We start from the raw sequence: 12,386 nt of genomic DNA, 5'->3' as shown, positions 1-12,386 counted from the left end.
ATGGCTGACTGTGAACAAATCAGTGATCAAAGAGCTAACAGTAAGTGGCATAAAGCAGGCACAGAGGGATGAATATGTTCTGTCTCATGGGAAAGCTGAGATATTTGTGGTGTTAGAGTCCAATAGTACTTACTAGATGCTAGGAAAGGGCATTATGTAAGGAACCTAAATAGCTGCTAGCATAATGAAGTCAGGTATGAAGAGTAAGCTTTAATGTTGCAAAGCACAGGATTGTTGCTACAGGGTACAATGATATATTATATATTCTGCTTTTAAAAAAAGGAATGGAATCTGAAAACTCCAAACCCAAAGAAAGTATAAATATTTTTTAAAAAGTAAATATTTTTATTATTTTAAATTCCTTCTTTCCAACCAACTCCCATCTTCATGTATTTGTATATGTGTGTGTGTGTGTTTGTGTGAGTGTTTCTGTGTGTGTATGTGTTTGCACATTAGTTCAGTAACTCTGGAGGTCAGAGATACTGCTTTGCCTGGAGTTGGTTTTAAAAGCTGATGGAGTTACCTGACTTAAGAGCTGAGACCTGAATCAGGAGCAATTATAGATCAGTACTGGCTTCTAACTATTGAGCAAAGGAGATGACAATATTAACTGTTATTATTTTATTATGACATATTTCATATATTTAAATAATCATCCCAATAGGTGTCATACACAAATACAATAATTATATGCTAATGTAAAATAAGATAAATAGTATAAGTGATTTGAAATTCTTATTTGTACTAGATTTCAGAATTACACTAAAAAATGGCTGAAAAACACTTAAGGAAACATTTAACATCTTTAGTCATTAACAAAGTATAAATCAAAACTACTTTGTGATTTCTTCTCCATCCATCAGAATGGCTAAGATCAATAAAACACATGATAGCTAATTCTCTAGTAAGAGGAATACTTCATCCATTGCTTGTGGAACTGAAAATCTGTACAAGCACTATGGAAATCAGTGTGGCAGTTTCTCAGGAAGATGAAAATCAATCTCTCACAGTTCTAGCTATACCACTCTTGTGCATACAAACAAAGATGTTACATCTTATTATAGAAACTCTTGCTCAACCATGTTTATTACTGTTTTAGTCATAACAGCTAGAAACTGTAAACAACCTAGATGCCCCTCAACATATGAACAGATAAAGAAAATCTAATGCACTTAAACAAAATGAATACTACAAGGCCATTAAAAAGAATGAAATAATGAAATTCACAGGTTAATGGATGGAATGATTAAAAAAAATATATCATCCTGAGTGAGGTAATCCAGACCCAGAAAGACAGATATATGCTATATATTTGTTTTTTAGCTGTTAAGTCAATGATAACCAAATAACATCCTATAGAACCACACGAATTAGGCATAGAGTAAGGGAATTGGGGGGTAGATAGATATTGATAGAAAAGGGAAATAGAAAGTTATGAATTGGTGGAGTGGAGCTGAAACGGGAGCATCAGATGAGGAGAGGGAGGAAAGGTGGGAGCAAGTGAAAAAATATGAAGCGAGACAGGTAAACCAAAGGGCCATTTACATACATACATACATACGTGTGTGTGTGTGTGTGTGTGTGTGTGTGTGTATGTAGAGGAGGATTCTTTCCTTCCAAAGAATGTTCTTCCTGTTAATCTTAATGACTCCATGATGGTTAGAAACATCAGTAGTCCAGGAGTTGAAGGTGTGGCTATGTCTCAGCAAAATGGTAAATACCGGGTCCTTCAGGACAGTTCTTAAGGCTCCAGAAAAGAACTCTAAATACCTGAATTAGAAAATATATAATTTGTCTACTATGCGAAAATTAAGGAAGCAATATGAATTATATGAGTGGCAACACAAATTTAAAAGAACAAAAGCAGCTGCCTGCGAACCAACATAGTAGAAAATTACTAAAGAAGGAGATAAAGAGGTTTAGGGAATGTTGATTGAAGGATATCCCTTCAGATAAGTGTTTTGTTTATACTTAGAAAGGCAGATAACTTCTTAAATTAAGGGTCAGAATAAAACAAGGCAAGGTTAGGTCCAGACATGATAAAAATGGTAATTTCAGGGCAGGGTCCCACCCAACTAGTTTAGAGTCTGTGTTTAAAAACAGCTGACAGATCTCTAAATTCTTTTGCAATGTTAAGAAAAATAATATATGCTTTCTGACTTCTAAGAATCAAAAGGTGGGGTCATGGGATGCTGATTCATAAGATAACCAAAGGAAAACCTGGAGTAAATGATTGGATTGACATGTAAAACAAAACAAAACAAAATCAAAATAAAACAAGATATGTTCTGCAAGAGATGAGCTACCCTGAGAATTTTTTTAGGATAAAAAGAGAGAATTGATCCCAAGCAATCAGGACATGGACAGAGAGATCTGTTAGAATAGCAAGGAAGTAGGACATAGAGAGAGAAATTTCCAGAGAGAAAGCAGAACATAGAAACCGACTGGAAAAGCTCTATCGAGCAGAACACAGGTTGTCAGCTTGGACCTATTATTTGACTTCAAGTTGTTTTATTCACTACTCCAAGATCCCCCTTTGTCAGAATCCCTCTCCAAACTGAAGCTGGTTCTTGCACCCTTGGATCTTCTAAACAACACTTGCTGTTGCCAAGACCTTAGGTTGATCTCTTCAAACTGATGATAAAGCTCCATTGCTGAGGGCAACACAACTCCTTGAATGTGGGGAAGTTGACTTGGTACCTACATAGAACTTCCACTCCTGCACACAGCATCTTTAGCACACAAAGGTACTCTTTATGCTACCAAAGGAGAAATGTAAACACTGATCCATACACAACCCCTTTTATTTACAATGGTAGTCTGCCTATAAGATATGCTAGTGCAATTTTAGCATAACGTTTGTGGGAGGAACCAATCAATATCTAATTTGACTCAATACCCATGCCATAAGATGGAACCCCTAGTAAAACACTTGGGTGACTAAGAATCTGAGACTAAATAGCCAAAGGACCTAGAGTCTAGTTCTTTCCAAATCTACATCTCGGTCTTTGGTTTTTGTTTTGTTTTGTTTTGTTTTGTTTTTGTTTGTTTTTAAAAAAGCAAAAACATTGACCCTAATCACGCTCTGCTATACTCTTAGATCAGTGTCTTGCTCAGCCATTATCAGACAAGCTTCTTCCTATAGCACACGGAAACAAATACAGACATTGTGCAGAAAAAGAGATACATTGGAACACTCAAGCCTAAATGGTTTATCTCTAATGGATCCTTCCCAGCAGGATGCAGGGAAGTCTGTGGGAAAGTGGGCAGCAAGAGTATAATGGCCAGAACAGACTGAGGCCACCAAAACCAACCAACCAACCAAAATGTTTCTCTAAATCAACAGGATTGAAACACACATTAACTCATAGAGACTGAAGTAACATACATGAGCCTGCATGGGTCTGTACCACATGGAGTTCTAGGGCTAAAAGAGTGGATATGTGCTGCCACTCCTAAGCCTGGAGCTAACTCCAACTGATAGTCCTGTGCAAATGAAACTTTAGTTTCCTCTAAGGGAATCTCTCTGGGGAAATAAAGTAATCTTAAGGGTAGCTTGCATGTCCAACACTAGATGGTCAACAGAAAATGAACTCAATGGCATTAGTGGAGGTTATTTGTCTCATCATGCATATCATGTCAGAGGTTTTTCTTCCTTCCATATATATATATATTTTTTTTATATGAGTACACTATAGCTGTCTTCAGACACACCAGAATGTGTTATTGGATTGGATCCTGTTCCTTTTCTTGGACTCTTTTCCTTCTGTTTGTTTGTTTGCTTCATCATGGTGGAGTAGGGGAAGAGGACACCATAAATAAGACATATGAAATGACATGAAAATAATCTATTTTCTATAAAAGGAAAAACATTAAATAAAAAAGAAAATCTCTTAATTTCTCCAGTTAAATAATAACGTTATTATATAAACTTATTGTTATAAAAATGTGATACCCTATGTTTCTGTAATATTTTTCTTATTACAATGTGATAAGAGGTGGGAAATTTTTCTCTCTATTATCATATATTTCATATATTCTTTATGCTAAAAAGCTATTGGAGAACTGCATTATTCAGGGTCTATGGAACTTTCAACACTGAGAAATTTTAACTTATTAATTGTTTTCTGATGATGTCAAAAATATTCTATATACTGAGGGTTAGCTTTCAGGAGTGTCATGGAAAGTGTTCACCTTGATTATCCAGAACAATTGGCGTTCAGGACTGTTGTTATTTGAGTAGTTTCTTCCTTGAGGGAAAGGAGAAGTGAGAGATGCTGTTTTATACTTACAGTTCCTGGGCAGGCCTGAAAAGAGAGCAAATGTTTGTTTAAACATTTAGTGAAACTAATTCTATTCGAAAATTTTGTCTTCTTATTATGTGATCAAAATATAAGAAACTTTTGATGAGAATACAAGTAGAAACATCTGGCTTTAAAGTACACTGGCTGATAAGTGCAAATCTTAGTTTTGCAGAACATGTTCAAAAGCATCACATCCACAGCATTTATTCATCACTACAAATGAATTTCAACCTCCCGGTCCCAGAGATCAGTTTCAATGCTGTACAGCAATTCACACGTCCTCATGAGATCATAAGCAAGAAATGGCTATTTTGAGAATGCATGCATCTGCTGTGCTTTTTCCTTTTTTCTTTTCTTTGTTTTTTGTTCCTAAGAGAAAATAAGCAAAATGATCATGTAGATGTTATTAATAATATTTTTCAAAAGAAAAATTTCAGTTGGTATTCTTTAGTCTGTAAGATGGGGGAGCTGTTACATCACAGAAACTAAGCTGATTCCATGCCTTTAAATACTTGGCTCTGATTAAACCATTTGACATGAAAATGATGACCCAGTCCTTTATAAACAACAGCAGAAGTGGGGCATAATCCAATAAAATGTTGTTTGGTTTTAAAGTGTTGTATTTACAGAAAGTGTGGAATTTTGCTTTTGTAGTATTGCATTTAAAACAGTTATCAATTATTTCTACAACACCAAAATATATTGATTAATATTCTCTTTGGAGATACAAAGTACTAAGCTTTACACAGGGAGTTCACACATCTGGACCACTTGAGAATATGTTTATTTATAAATAAAGGGCTTGTTAGCATTTAACTGTACTTCCTCACAAATCCCAACAGACCTAGCATATCTCTTAACCCCTGTTAAGTGTAAATGGGAAGAATGAATTTCCAAATTGTCCCTGAATAAATCTAAGTCAGGAATATACAAATAGAATATCTTCATGTTTTCTCATAGAAGAGAGAGTGGGAAATATTCTTGAACGCATTGGTACAGGAGACAATTTACTGAACAGAACACCAATGGCTCAAGCTCTAAGATCAACAGTTGATAAATGGGACCTCATGAAATACAAAGATGCTGTAAGGCAAAGGACAATGTGAATAGGACAAAACAGAAGCTGGCATATTGAGAAAGGATCTTCACCAACCCTACATCTATCTGAAAGAGGGCTAATATCCAAAATTTATGAAGAACTCAAAAAGTTAGACACCAACAACCCATATATCATAATTTTAAAAAATGAGATACAGAGCTGAACAGAAAATTATCAACAGAAAATCTCGAATGGCTGAGAAGTACTTGAAGAAATGTTCAAAGTCTTAGCCATCAGGGAAATGAAAATCAAAACAATTCTATGGTTCCATCTTACAAATATCAGAATGGCTAAGATCAAAACCATAAGAGGTAGCACATTCTGGCAAGAATGTGGAGCAAGGGGAATACACTTTCATTGCTGGTGGGAGTGGAAACTTGTAAATAACTTTGGAAATCAATTTGGCTCTTTCTCAGAATATTGGGAATAGTTCTACCTTAAGGCCCAGCCATACTGATTCTGGCATATAGCCAAAAAAACGCTCCACCATCTCACAAAGACACTTGCTCAACTATGTTCATAGCAGTTTTATTTGTAACAGCCAGAAGCTAGAAACAACCTAGATGTCTTGGTACATCTACACATTGGGATTAAGCTATTGAAAACAAAGACATCATGGATTTTGCAGACAAATAGATGGAACTTGAAAATATCATCTTGAATGAAGGAACCCAGTCCCCAAAGGACCTTCATGGTATGTATTCCCTTAGTGGATAATACAGGATACTCATGCTACATTTCACAGATCCAAGGAAGCTAAATAAGGAAGACACAAGGAAAGATGAGTGAACATCATTTAGAAAGGGGAATAAAATAGTCATAAGAGACAGATGGAGGAAGGAAACTGGGAGGGAGAATAGGGGGTTCAGGATCAGGTGTAGGGAGGGACACAAAAGATGGTTCATGAGAATTAATGAAAATCTGTAACTGATGGGATGTGGGGGGAGGTAGGGAGCATCTCCATGCTGAGACAGACTTGGGATAAGTGGAGGTGACCTTATCCATGACTCACATTATTGAGGATATGGAATTTGAAGAAGCCACCTCTGTAGTCAGGCAGGAACCCCAGTAGACAGATAGAGATACCAACCCACTCACAAAACTTTCAACCCAAAATTTATCCTGTGTATAAAATATGAAGGCACAGAGGTTGAAAAGACTGAGGAAATGGCCAACCAATAACTGACCCAACTTGAGACCCATCCCATGGGCAAGTACTAATCCCTTATGTTACTCTGATACTCTGTTTTGCTTGCATATAGGAGCCAAGCATAGCTGTCCTCAGAGAAGCTCCATCCCTGCAGTTGACTCACACGTATGCAGACACCCTCACTCAAACAGAGGATGGACATTGGTAACTCTTTTTTTTTCTATTTTTTTAATTAGGTATTTATTTCATTTAAATTTCCAATGCTATCCCAAAAGTCCCCCACAAACTCTCCCACCCACTCCCCCAGCCACCCACTTCCACTTCTTGGCCCTGGCGTTCCCCTGTACTGAGGCATATAAATGGGCCAATCAAATGGTTGTTTGATTTCCTGGCTTTCCCTGTACTGACCAATGGGCCTCTCTTTCCACTGATGGCTAACAAGGCCATCTTCTGATACATATGCAGCTAGAGACACGAGCTCTGAGGGGGTACTGGGTAGTTCATATTGTTCCACCTATAGGGTTGCAGACCCCTTTAGCTCCTTGGTTACTTTATCTAGCTCCTCCATTGGGGGGCCCTGTGATCCATCCAATAGGTGACTGTGAGCATCCACTTATGTGTTTGCTAGGCCGTGGCATATTCTCAAAAGACACAGCTATATCTGGGTCCTTTCAGCAAAATCTTGCTAGTGTATGCAATGGTGTCAGCGTTTGGAAGCTGATTATGGGATGGATCCCCGGATATGGCAGTTTCTAGATGGTCCATCCTTTCATCTCAGCTCCAAACTTTGTCTCTGTAACTACTTCCATGGGTGTTTTGTTCCCAATTCTAAGAAGGGGCAAAGTGTCCACACTTTGGTCTTCATTCTTCTTGAGATTCCTGAGTTTGGCAAATTGTATCTTATATGTTGGGTATTCTAAGTTTCTGGACTAATATCCATTTATCAGTGAGTACATATTGTGTGAGTTCTTTTGTGATTGGGTTACCTCACTCAGGATGATGCCCTCCAGGTCCAACCATTTGCCTAGGAATTTCATAAATTCATTCTTTTTAATAGCTGAGTAGTACTCCATTGTGTAAATGTACCACATTTTCTGTATCCATTCCTCTGTTGAGGGACATCTGGGTTCTTTCCAGCTTCTGGCTATTATAAATAAGGCTGCTATGAACATAGTGGAGCATGTGTCCTTCTTACCAGTTGGAACATCTTCTAGATATATGCCCAGGAGAGGTATTGCTGGATCCTCCTGTAGTACTATGTCCAATTTTCCAAGGAAACGCCAGACTGATTTCCAGAGTGGTTGTACAAGCTTGCAATCCCACCAACAATGGAGGAGTGTTTCTCTTTCTCCACATCCTCGCCAGCATCTGCTGTGACCTGAATTTTTGATCTTAGTCATTCTGACAGGTGTGAGGTGGAATCTCAGGGTTGTTTTGATTTGCATTTCCCTGATGATTAAGGATGTTGAACATTTTTTCAGGTACTTCTCAGCCATTCGGTATTCCTCAGGTGAGAATTCTTTGTTTAGCTCTGAGCCCAATTTTTTAATGGGGTTATTTGATTTTCTAGAGTCCACCTTCTTGAGTTCTTTATATATATTGGATATTAGTCCCCTATCTGATTTAGGATAGGTAAAGATTCTTTCCCAATCTGTTGGTGGCCTTTTTTTCTTATTGACCGTGTCTTTTGCCTTACAGAAGCTTTGCAATTTCATGAGGTCCCATTTGTCAATTCTCGATCTTACAGCACAAGCCAATGCTGTTCTATTCAGGAATTTTTCCCCCGTACCCATATCTTCGAGGCTTTCCCCTACTTTCTGCTCTATAAGTTTCAGTGTCTCTGGTTTTATGTGGAGTTCCTTAATGCACTTAGATTTGGCCTTAGTACAAGGAGATAGGAATGGATCAATTTGCATTCTTCCACATGATAACCACCAGTTGTGCCAGCACCATGTGTTAAAAATGCTGTCTTTTTTTCACTGGATGGTTTTTGCTCCCTTGTCAAAGAAGTGACCATAGGTGTGTGGGTTTATTTCTGGGTCTTCAATTCTATTCCATTTGTCTCCTTGCCTGTTGCTATACCAGTACCATGCAGTTTTGTTTGCTTGTTTGTTTGTTTGTTTTAATCACAATTGCTCTGTAGTACAGCTTTATGTCAGCCATGGTGATTCCAACAGAGGTTTTTTTTTTGTTGTTTGTTTGTTTTGGTTTGTTTGTTTTGTTTTGTTTTTTATCCTTGTGCAGAGTTTTTGCTATCCTCGTTTTTTTTTTTTGTTATTCCAGATGAATTTGCAGATTGCCCTTTCTAATTAGTTAAAGAATTGAGTTGGGATTTTGATGGGCATTGCATTGAATCTGTAGATTGCTTTTGGCAAGATAGCCATTTTTACTATATTCATCCTGCCAATCCATGAGCATGGGAGATCCTCCTGTCTTCTGAGATCTTCTTTATTTTCTTTCTTCAGAGACTTGAAGTTCTTATCATACAGATCTTTTACTTCCTTAGTTAAAGTTTTGCCAAGGTATTTTATATTATTTGTGACTATTGAGAAGGGTGTTGTTTCCCTAATTTCTTTCTCGACCTGTTTATCCTTTGTGTACAGAAAGGCCATTGACTTGTTTGAGCTCATTTTATATCCAGCTACTTCATTGAAGCTGTTTATCAGGTTTTGGAGTTCTCTGGTGGAATTTTTAGGGTCACTTATAAATACTATCATATCATCTGCAAAAAGTGATATTTTGACTTGTCCCTTGCCAATTTGTATCCCCTTGATCTCCTTTTGTTGTCGAATTGCTCTGGCTAGGACTTCAAGTACAATGTTGAATAGGTACAGGGAAAGTAGGCAGCCTTCTCTAGTCCCTGATTTTAGTGGGAACTCTCAATTCTGAAATTCTATGCTCCAACACAAGGGCAGTCACATTCATTAAAGAAACTTTAGTAAAGCTCAAAGCACACATTGCACATCACACAATAATAGTGGGGACTTCAACATACCACTTTCACCAATGGACAGATCATGGAAACCGTAACTAAACAGGGACAAGGTGAAACTAACAGAAGTTATGAAACAAATGGATCTAACAGATATCTACAGGATATTTTATCCTAAAACAAAAGGATATACCTTCTTCTCAGCACCTCATGGGACTTTCTCCAAAACTGACCATATAATTGGTCACAAAACAAGCCTCAACATATACAAAAATATTGAAATTGTCCCATGCATCCTATCAGATCACCATGGACTAAGGCTGATCTTCAAGAACAAAATAAATAATAGAAAGCCAACAGTCACGTGGAAACTGAACAACATTCTTCTCAATAATACCTTGGTTATGGAAGGAATAAAGGAAGAAATTAAGGACTTTTTGGAGTTTAATGAAAATGAACCCACAACATACCCAAACTTATGGGACACAATGAAAGCACTTCTAAGAGGAAAACTCATAGCTCTGAGTGCCTCCAAAAAGAAACTAGAGAGAGCACACACTAGCAGCTTGACAACACACCTAAAAACTCTAGAACAAAAGGAAACAAATTCACCCAAGAGGAGTAGAGGGCAGGAAATAATCAAACTCAGGGGTGAAATCAACCAATGGAAACAAGAAGAACTATTCAAAGAATCATCCAAACGAGGAGCTTAGAGAAAATCAACAAGATAGATAAACCCTTAGCTAGACTCACTAGAGGGCACAGGGAAAGCATCCTAATTAACAAAATCATAAATGAAAGGGAGACATAAGAACAGATCCTGAAGAAATCCAAAACACCATCAGATCCTTCTACAAAAGGCTATACTCAACAAAACTGGAAAGCCTGGATGAAATGGTCAAGTTTCTAGCCAGATACCAGGTACTAAAGTTAAATCAATACCAGGTTAATGGTCTAAACAGTCCTATATCCCCTAAACAAATAGGAGCAATCATTAATAGTCTCCCAACCAAACAAAGCCCAGGACCAGATGGATTTAGTGCAGAGTTCTATCAGACCTTCAAAGAAGATCTAATCCCAGTTCTTCACAAACTATTCCACAAAATAGAAGTAGAAGGTATTCTACCCAACTCATTCTATGAAGCCACAATTACTCTGATACCTAAACCACAGAAAGATCCAACAAAGATATAGAACTTCAGACCAATTTCCCTTATGAATATCGATGCAAATATCCTCAATAAATTTCTCACTAACAGAATCGAGGAGCACATCAAAACAATCATCCATCATGATCAGGTAGGATTCATTCCAGGGATGCAGGTATGTTTCAATATTCAGAAATCCATCAACGTAATTCAGTATATAAATAAACTCTAAGGCAAAAACCACATGATCATCTCAATAGATGGGGAGAAAGCATTTGACAAAATCCAACACCCATTCATGATAAAAGTCTTGGAAAGATCAGTAATTCAAGGCCCATACCTAAACATATTAAAAAGCATTCTACAGCAAACCAGTAGCCAACATCAAAGTAGATGGTGAGAAGCAGGAAGCAATCCCTTGGTGACTCTTATGGAAGAATTGGAGGAAGGAATGTGAACGCAGAAGGAGATAAGAACTTCACAGGAAAACCAACAGAATCAACTAATCTGGACTCTTGGAGTTATCAGACAGTGACCCACCAAACCAAAGAACATAGACAGGCTAGACTTATGTCTCGCTGCATATGTGTAATAGATGTACAGTTTGGTCTTCATGTGGGTCTTTCCTGAACAACTGAAGGCTGATGCTTAGGTTCTTCTAGCTGGACTACCTTGTCTGGCCTCAGCGGGAGAGGAAGCACTCAGCCTCTCAGCAACTTGAAGTGCTTGTGGCGGGGGAATACTCTGGAGTCCCCACCATCTCAGAGTAGAATAGGAGATGGGGGAAAGATTGTGGGAGGGGGTGATAAGGAGAGAGGCAATGAGCAGGATATATGTGATTGCTTTCCTCATCCTTATCTCAAAGGTAGGAAGAACCCCTAGCAGTGGGCAGAGTAGTCACTGCCCATCTCGGAGCGTAGTAATGGGGTGATGGGCAAGCAACAAATCAGGAGCTGACAAGTCACATCAGGTGCTGAAACGCCATGGCTGAGGGCTATATAAGCAACACCATTTTCCGGGGTCGGGGTCTTCCCTCCTGAAGAAGCAATAAAGCTTTTGCTGCAGAAGATTCTGGTTGTCCGAGTGTGTTCTTGTTGGCGAGAACAGTAGCTCGGGACACCAATAGACAGATCTGTATTGGTCAATGAAAAGTCAACATTCCAGTGAGTAATAATTCTTACAGATGATTCCATTGACTAGTGAAATATTTTCCATATTGAGTTCACTGGCATGGATTAGACAGGTATTTATTTTACAACCCCCAAAACTTTAGAAACAGACAGGCCTAAAATTATGGAATTTGTAAGATTTAAAAGCTAAAATAAAAGTGGTAAAATTTTATTATATTTCATTAGCAATTACTAGAGCCATTAAGCCATTAAGCACAAATGGGGGCGGGGGGATGGAGAACACAAAGGCTGCTCAATTAAAAGCAGTAGTCACAGTCACAGGATTTGGATTTAAATGTATAGTTTAGTTTCTTGTCTTCCATACATCAGAGTATAATTTTGGAAAAACAGATTGAATTAATCTTTTTGCATAGAGCAAGAAGATAACACTAAATACCACACACTAAAAGTAAATAAGGCAATATTGTTTTACAACATAAATTAACTCCTGACAGTAAAAGCTGCATAGTAACAAAGTACAGGAACATTCAATGTTGACTAAGATAAGTAGAATTATAACATTATTGTTTTAGTCCCCCAAATTTTTCTCATGCACCCAACACCAGACATGCTTTCTCTCTTTC

The sequence above is a fragment of the Mus caroli genome, unplaced genomic scaffold (genome assembly GCF_978045245.1).
Source record: "Mus caroli unplaced genomic scaffold, Mus_caroli_1 scaffold_14, whole genome shotgun sequence".
NCBI lineage: Eukaryota > Metazoa > Chordata > Mammalia > Rodentia > Muridae > Mus > Mus caroli.
The sequence above is the reverse complement of the archived record's forward strand: the minus strand, read 5'-3'. Positions refer to the sequence as shown.